Below are 9,211 nucleotides of genomic sequence, written 5' to 3'. Positions count from 1 at the left end.
CCTCGGACATGTGGTGCGCTTTATCCCATATGCCTAAGCTAAGGGTCATTGACCCTAGTATATAGGGCTAAATAGAGCCCTTGGCATTCCTTAACCCTCCACCTTTATGATGCATACAAGGGTCTTGAGGGAGGGGGGGACCTAGCCTTATTGTTGGTCGCGTGTTATTGCCCGCATTATCATGCACCATTTCCATTAGTGGTATCAGAGCTCTGAGGTTCCCACTTCGCCTCTATGTGTCCTCTCTAGTGCTTTCTCACTGTGTACATGCTATAGGGTATGGCCAAGCCAAGACCATTTGTGCCTCTGAGGCAAGCCGCTCGTGCCTCTGAGTTAAGCCATCATGCCTCTGAGCCAAGGAGTTCGTTCCTCTGAGCCAAGCCATTGTGCCTTTGAGCCAAGTCATCCTTATGTGATGCAGCCTCTGTAAAATTCTAGGCTGGGAGCCATGTCGAACGACATGGGGGTGTTGATGGCTGGTTTCGTCCTCGACTGACATGTGGCACACTTTATCCCATATGCTTAAGCTAAGAGTCCTTGAACCTAGTATATAGGGCTAAAAAGAGCCCTTGGCCTCCCCTAACCCTCCACATTGGATACAAGGGTTCTGAGGGAGGGGGACCTGCCTTGTAGTTGGCAGTTTGTTGTGTCCCACATCGTCATGCACCATTTCCATCAATGCCAAAATCAACATGGCTTGAAGAGTCTCTAGTATGGTGAGACCAAAGATGGTGGTATCATTGAGATGAGAATTCCAGCTGTCCAAGAATTTGACAATTGATTGTCCTTCATTCGAGAGAGTTGAGGTTAACAAGGCATTTGACAAGAGTCACTTGAGACACCAAATAGCCCCACGTGTGCATAATAGTCACTTTGCACCTTTGACATGCCAACCATGGTGGACATTGACTCCTGTTGAAATATGAATACCATGTGCAAGTTATCTATGGTGGATCAAAGACTAGAGCTAAGTTAAAACACATGATGAGTAAGAAATAGTATGAACACACAAGAGAGAAAACAATATTGTGTAAAATAGTTGGTTTATTACTTCATAGGCAAGTGCCCTTTAATGGACCCCATACAACTGAATACCACCTGGTGGTTTTATCAAAACAAGTGCTTTAGAATGAAACTAGGTGCTAGAGAAGCTTCACCCAAAAGCTAAGTGATTTCGTCTCTTTCACATGTACATGGTCCATTTGGTCCTATCGTTCTAGGGATGTGTTTGGTGCATATTTCAACACCCCCTTCAAACACATAATCATTACAATTGTATTAATGACCTTTGATGACTCACCACAACTTATGCTTACCTAACAACCATGCTAGATGATTTCCCTTTTACTATGACTACTTACCGTCACCATACAGGTTTAGGATGGCAATTTAAGCTTAAGGCTAGCTAGGAGTAGTTGGGATAGAGGTTTAATATATGATTTACAAAGATTTACAACACTTATGTAAAGTTGGGCATTAAGAGTTTGGGGCCGAGCCCAAGACATAATCTAGGGAAGGTAATCACTATGCATTGTGAAGGCTTCATGATGCCCCTTGTTGTCCTCCTTTGGCTCTCCATGCTCTCCTTCTTGATCTCCATAATCCATGCATAATTGTAATAGGCATGTCAAAGGAACCAAATCACTTAGCATGTTGTCGAAATCGGGAGGCAATGACTTGAGTAGCACCGCAATGGCAATGTCTTCATCCACCTTTAGTGAGATAAGTTGGGTCATAAGACTTTGCATATGATTAAGATGAGATGCAAGAGAAGTTATAGAATTCATATCAAGTTTAAAAAACTCAATAAGCAAACCAAACTTGAAGCTCCTAGATTGAGCCCCAAATAGGGTATACAATTGATCCCATGAAGCCTTGGAATATTCACATCCATCCACATGGTGTATGTATGTGTCATCCAAATCAAGGGTTATGATGGCTCTTGATTTGTGATCTTTGGTATACCGTGTCGGAATCTAGTAGCTTGGTCACTTGGCTTCTTCTCCTTTCCACTTGTGATGCTCCATAGGCCTTTCTTCTCATGAGGATGCGCTTGATGTGAGTTTCCCAAGTGTGGAAGTTTTGCCCCTTGAAGCGGAAGGTAGTATCATACATGAGGCCATTAGGGTTGAGAGAGTTGAACAACACACTTGAAAGTAAGTATTAAAGAGAGTTTGACTCAAACTTGAGGCACCTTGAAGATTGAAGCTGTTGGTGAATGAGAGATTTGAACTAGAAGATTTAGAAGAGGCTTGGATTTGATTTAAAGAAATTGTTGGGCCTTGAAAGAGAGGCCAAGACCAACATTAAGATGGAAAAAGTGATAAGGATTAGAGAGAACACTTGATTAGCCAAAAACAAGGAAGTATAAGCGATAATTAATCACTAATTATGATCATAAGAGCTTGTGGCTATGGCTATGAAAAACACAGCTCTGTTACGGAGCTTGGATCTCCTAGATGAGGAAACCTTTGGCCCAAGCCCTCTTAGGGCAACCTAGAGCACATAAGGGCACATCCTCATCTCAAAGGAAATAGATGATGGCGGCTTGTAGATACTAGATGCGACAATGACTAATTATGATCATAAGAGCTTGTGGCTGTAGTGGATGTGAAAAACACAGCTCTGTTATACAGAGCTTGGATCTCCTAGCTGAGGAAACCTTTGGCCCAAGCCCTCTTAGGACAACCTAGAGCACATAAGAGCACAAGCTCTTATGATCATAATCACTAATTATGATCATAAGGAGCTTGTGGCTATGGTGGTTGTGCAAAACACAGCTCTTGGATCTCCTAGCTGAGGAAACCTTTGGCCCAAGCCCTCTTAGGCAACCTAGAGCACATAAGGGCACATCCTCATCTCAAAGGAATTAGATGATGGCAGCTTGTAGATGCGACAATGACTATATGACCAAAAAACAGATGATTTTGGGAAAAAGGATGAGCTAATAGATGTGATTAATAGTATGGGATTGCCTTGAGGTGTAGAAGAAGCCCACAAAGAAATTTGAGATCAAGTGGATCAAGTGGATCAAGTGGGGAGCAATCACTCCTCCAATAGCTGATGTGGGTATGGCTGGCAGCTTTGGAATCTAGTGAAAAAGACAAGATAGCATTAAATGTGAGCTAATCTCACCAAATTTAGGTTGCAGGTCGTCCTAGGATCCCTACCTATTCTTGGCTATGGTGAATCAAAAACTAGAGCTAAGTTAAAACACATGATGAGTAAGAAATAGTAGAAGGGTTGTGTACACACAAGCAAGACAAAAATATTGGGCCAAATAGTTGGTTTATTACTTCATAGTAGGCAAGTGCCCTTTTATAGATCCCATACAACTCAATACCACCTAGAGGTTTCACCAAAACAAGTGGTTTAGAGCTAAATTAGGTGCTAGAGAAGCTTCACCCACAAGCTAAGTGATTTGGTTCCTTTCACATGTACATGGTCCATTTTCCCCTATCCTTCTAGGGACGTGTTTTATCCATATTTCAACAACTCCACCCCTTCTTCTACAACACGCACTCCCACAGAGGTTGTTTCCTTTGTATAGCCCTTAACTTGGGGTACTCAAGTGGAGCACCTACCCACCCATGCAGTTGCAATACCTTGCACCTCCTATGTGCCTCAACTAGTGGAATCTGATTCCACCACTACAACAACAATAGCCCTTGTTCATGGGGATTAGCCAGGTTGCAATTGGATCTCTTTCGAATCAACCATTCAAGGGACTCTTAGTTAGTCTCTCCCCTTGTTGGTTAGTTTTGGGTCAGTGGTCCCTGACCATGCAGATGACAAGTCTCATCTCACCTGTTTTCCCTTACGGTCCCTTATGGATCAACAACAGTGCTACGCATTGCAACAACCATGCCCATATCAGTACCCTCGGCTCTACTCACAACAAAACCAAATTTCCATAGTACTCTACCTCGGCATCTAGACCAATGTGCCTCACCTGATCTTGGTGTGAGAAAACCCCTATCCCCAATTCTGTAGTGTTTTCAAAATTTGGTATGTTTGTCTACTTGTTCCTTGTGCTACAAGTCAATTTGCCCATTCCATCCCAACTCTTTGTGGCCCTGAAGCCCACTTTGTGGTCTGTTTCAACATCATCACCCTTATCACTTTTCGCGCTGCCATCAATGTCAACACATACCTATCGTATTTCATGTTTTCAAATGATGTAAGACTAGCAGAGCAAGGCTATTTCTTAATGGCTCTATCATTGCCCAAGCCTCACCCTACATCAAACTTTTGAAGGACCTGCAGTGGCCAGCCTGCTCCAACAGCCAGGTAATCTACTTTTTTTTTTCTCTTTTTATATTCATCCTACTTGTAGACTTTGTAATGATATTGATTGAACTTGATGGCTAGTAAGGTATTATATTGGGTTAACTTGAATTTGTATATTTTTCTCTGCCCCATGGTGATACATTGATACATTTGACTAACTTGATGATGATTGAGTGTGGGCAGAAAGTAAATCTCAACAAACTCAAAATAAATGCAATATTGGGTTAACTTGAATTTGATACACTAATACATTTGACTAACTTGATGATGATTGAGTGTGGGCAGAAAGAGAATGTTAGCAAACTCAAAATAACTACCTTGAACTTGCAATATTGTAGGCAATTCAATTTGGTAACTTTCTTATTGTCGCTACACATCTATCCCTACGTCTTAACATAATTAAAGCCTTATTTTAAATTAGTTTTGCTTGGGAGGATGGGGAGACATTGTAAAAGTATTGAGCTTGATTTGATCTTGAGTCTTTCTTCATGCTAATGCATTTGGCAGCCAATGAGAGAGAGAGAGAGAGAGAGAGAGAGAGAGAGAGAGAGAGAGAGAGAGAGAGAGAGAGATTTATTCACCTTCTTGTCTTTAGATATGGAGGGTCGGTCTATGGTAATGTCTCATAGGGGGAGATGTAAAAAGAGGAAGCCCAAAATGATGCTCTGGTTGCTTCGGAGTCTTCATCAAGCAAGCCCAAAAGGTGGTGGAGAAATCAATGGAATCTTCTTCATCCTTGGGCATACTTGAACAAGTACCCATGTAATGAGGATAGGATCAAATGTACATGGTGTCAAGATATAGGCAAAGTTAATACATTTACAGAGGGAGGATCCCAAAGCTTTTAGCATTGAATGAGCATGCAAAATCAGCTGATCATAAAATGGCACCAAGTGCTCATTGTGCAAAGATAAAAACTGGTGGAAAAGGACCAATAGATGAGGGTATTGAAACTATAGTACATTCTGAACATTTAAGGATTGTAACTTGCATGAAATTGGTACATTTTTGTGCATGCAATGATATTTCATTGGAGAATATCCGATTGCATGTAAGCTCCAAAGGGATCTTGGTACTCCCAATATGCCGGAATCCGATGGTATGGTGCTTATACTAATCTTGTTTCTAGAAGGGAATTCTTGATAGCCATGAGGGATTAAATTAGAGAGGAGTTTCATGCTGAAATTTACTGATGTGAAAAACTGGATGAACTTTAGAGCTTTCTGGTAAAGCTAACTTATAAGAAACACTACCTACTTTTTAAAGTATTGTAAATGGACCACAATGCCTTGGAGAAAGATTCGGAGTGCGCGGGAACCTTGAAAAACACTTTATCACCTTCCTCAAATATGTTTTACCTATGATCTTTGTTTGCACAATGTTTAGCACGGTCTTGTGCTCTCTTAACGTTATCTTTCACGATTTTCATCATCTCCTGGAGATCTTGAAGAAAATATTTAACCTTTTGTATCTTTTCTTTCTCGAGTCCAACGGCACTGGAGCTCGTGGTTGAAAAACCATATGGACTAACTCCTGTTGTTGAATGTTTGGCACCATTATAAGCAAATTCCAATATGGGTAAATATTCTTTCCAATTGGTTTGATTTTTTCTTACATGTGCTCGTAGCATATCTTCCAAGACTTGGTTTACTCTCTTGGTTTGACCATCACTTTGAGGATGATCAGTCGTACTCATACTTAGCATGGTGTCCAATCTTTTGAACACAGCATGCCAGAAATGACTATTAAACTTTGTATCTCTATCACTAACTATATCAGCAAGGTAAGCCATATAATCGATAGATATTTTCAATGAATAGCCTTGCTAACTGAGTTATAGTCATTGTCATTTTTGTCGGGATAAACCAACACATTTTAGTCAATCTATCCACGACTACCCAAACTGAATTGTGGCCTCTTTTCATTTTAGATAATGCAACTATAAAGTCCATTGAGATACGAGTGAGATACTCTCCCACTTGCCATTTGGGATCTCTAGTGGACTTAATAAACCACCCACCTTTAGGCATTTTGCTTTATTAACCTGGCACTTTTGGCATTTTAAGATATAGTCCTCGACGTCCTTACTTAAGGCAGATCAATAAAATTATCTCTTAACTTGTGCATATGTCTTCCATATTCCAGGATGACCAGCACTCGGACTATCATGACATTCATATGAAATACGGCACCTAATGTCTAAGTCCAAAGGTATACATACTCTACCTTTGTAAAGTAGGTAACCATTATCAATGGAAAAAATCTTCCAATAATTTCTTTCTTCTTGAGACATCTCTTGAGGCTTACCGCTAGTGGAAGTGTCTGTCTCATCATGAATAGGGCTATCTTTATTTGTAGTTAAGGGATCCCTCTTCTCTATGACACTCCACACATGGGCATAGTGCAAATCATTAACGCACTTCCCCTTAAGTGATTCCAAAAAATCACTCTTAATTTGAGTAAAACTTAACTCATTAACCATGGGCATGCAACTCAATGAATCGGCTACCACATTGTAACGTCCTTTTCTATATCTTAGTTGAAAGTCAAACTCTTGGAGAAACTTTGCTCATCGAGCTTTGCATCCTTTCAACGCTTTTTGACTAGATAGCCATTTGATACTCTTATGATCAAAGACTATCTCAAATTTGGCACCATATAAATAATGCCTTGACTTCTTTTAAGGCATGAATAATATCATATATCATGAATAATTTTATTAGCTCGATCCAATTTACTTGCAAATGCAATAGGTTTCCCCTGATAAATGGAGATATACTGAGTCAATGTGAGATTTCTCATCTCACAGTTGTCCCATGCTTCCCAATTATGATCCATCTCATTCTCTAGAAGAAAGTCTTTCATGAATGCACTTTTAAATTCAGGCCGATTTTCAGACTCCAAGCTCATCCACCGCTTGTATGCTTGACCTCCTAGAGTTAAGCTCGCTTCAAGCACACGTATCTCCTCTAGAGTGTGACGCAATCGATAAAAATCGTGTCACTCTTGTCAAAAAATGTTGTTTGCATCCTTATTACGTTCCTTCTCCTTCCCATTAAAAGTCAAAGGTTTCCGATCTTTAAGAATAGTAGAAGCATCTCTGGAATGAGATATACTGACATTCACGTTGCCCCCTTGGGTGGAAGCCACTGGCATCCCTCCTACTGAAGCACTTATAGTGGTAGAAGCTTGCATATTATACTTTAACTCCTGAAGAAAGAGGAGTATCTTATTGTACTTGGCCTCAATATCCAAAGTATGGGACAGCTCTAGAGCCTTAAATTGTTTTTTGCTAACCAGATTATCATCAAGAAGATCATCGTTGGTCATCGTTAGCTCTAAATATGATTGTTAGATTCCATATAAACCCTCTAAATGTGATGCAAGAAAATAAACACAAGCACCAACCTCAAGTCCAACCTCTAGGAAAGCAACTGGATTGTTAGCTCGAAGTGAAATCATCGGTGCGGTATGAAAAGCTAAGAGTTGTCGTGGTGACGAAGAACCTCTCAGTCGTCGTAAAAAAAGCTCTAATATCCTCTTGAATATTCCAGCGTGGGAATGGCCTCCAAATTCCAAAGGTTCAAAACCTTTGAAATTTATCTTCTCTTCTTCTTAAAAAGAAAAAAGAGAAATTTTTGAATTTCAAAAAAGCTTCAACGTTTTCTGAATTTTGAAGAAGCTCCTGCGTTATGCTGCAATATGGCGGCTTCCAAGAATATCTCTGTTATCAGTGTGCATGCCGTTCTCGGTCTGGGTGCTGAGGCGAGGAGTACAGTGGCTGCCATGGGCTATGTACACCACGCTGGTTGGTGTACCGGCCAATTACTTTGGTGACGGTGGTTGTGGACATCGTGGGAGTCGGCCATGGCTGTGGTTGTTGTTACAACTGTAACACGATGGTGGCAATAGCATATACGGCTGGTTTATGCGCAGATAGGATCGCGGATTCTTCCACAATGTGCAACGCTCAATAGATAAGTATGATGGCGTTGCAAATCAACGTGCTCTAATACCAGTGTTAGGGCAGCTTCAGCCGCATGACTTCTTTCCCAAGATATGGGTGCTGAGAGCTCTCTGAATCACCTCCCAACCACAGCCAAAAAGCTACACAACCTTCTATCTTTGGACCCCATTCTTTTATTGTGCCCGGCCACTCTTATTAGTGCCTAGTCACCCTAGAGTCCGTATTCGATCATTTTTGGCTCCTCTAAACCTCGCCCGTGCCTTGTCTGGACAGTCGAGCTCTCTAGATTCCCAATAATCTCGTTGTCATAACATGGGGCTTCTGTCGTCAAAATGCTATTAAAAATAACTTGAGATGTGGATTGTGCTTGGAAACCCTCGATGCCTTGATGTTGTTATCACTTAATGCATTGGAATGATGCATTAAGTACTTGGTTGGAAAGCAAAGATAGGCGGGCAATGCCATTACAATGGTGTATGCTTTTATGCCATTGTTGGACTATATAGCTTGCAGGTTGCATTTGGACAAAGGTTTCATTTTGGAAAAAAGTCATGGGTGTCTAGACTATATAGCTTGTAGGTTGCATTTGGGAAAAGATTTCATTTTGGGAAAAGTTTATGGTTGGACTATACTGTAAGATCCCTATTCCCACCGAGCAACGGATTCAGGGTACTGGCAGCGGAAGTAGCGCTTCTCGCGCGGGACAGGGGTCCCACACTCGGGGCCTCGCCCACGGATATCCGGATAAGAGACTAATCCGTCGGTTGTTCCAAAACCGATCCCGGAAAAACTTCCTCTACCGGAAAGCACGGGCGATTCCACCAGGATAACTTTTTACTCTAACGTAGTCAAGATCATTTCTGATCGAGATGATCCGATTACATCTATAAGATACTTAGTCAGTTCAAGGAAGAAACTTGCACTTGGATCATTGGGATCAACGCTTTTTTCCCC

The sequence above is a fragment of the Cibotium barometz genome, chromosome 5 (genome assembly GCF_041138505.1).
Source record: "Cibotium barometz isolate CiBa-2024 chromosome 5, ASM4113850v1, whole genome shotgun sequence".
Taxonomy (NCBI): domain Eukaryota; kingdom Viridiplantae; phylum Streptophyta; class Polypodiopsida; order Cyatheales; family Cibotiaceae; genus Cibotium; species Cibotium barometz.
The sequence above is the reverse complement of the archived record's forward strand: the minus strand, read 5'-3'. Positions refer to the sequence as shown.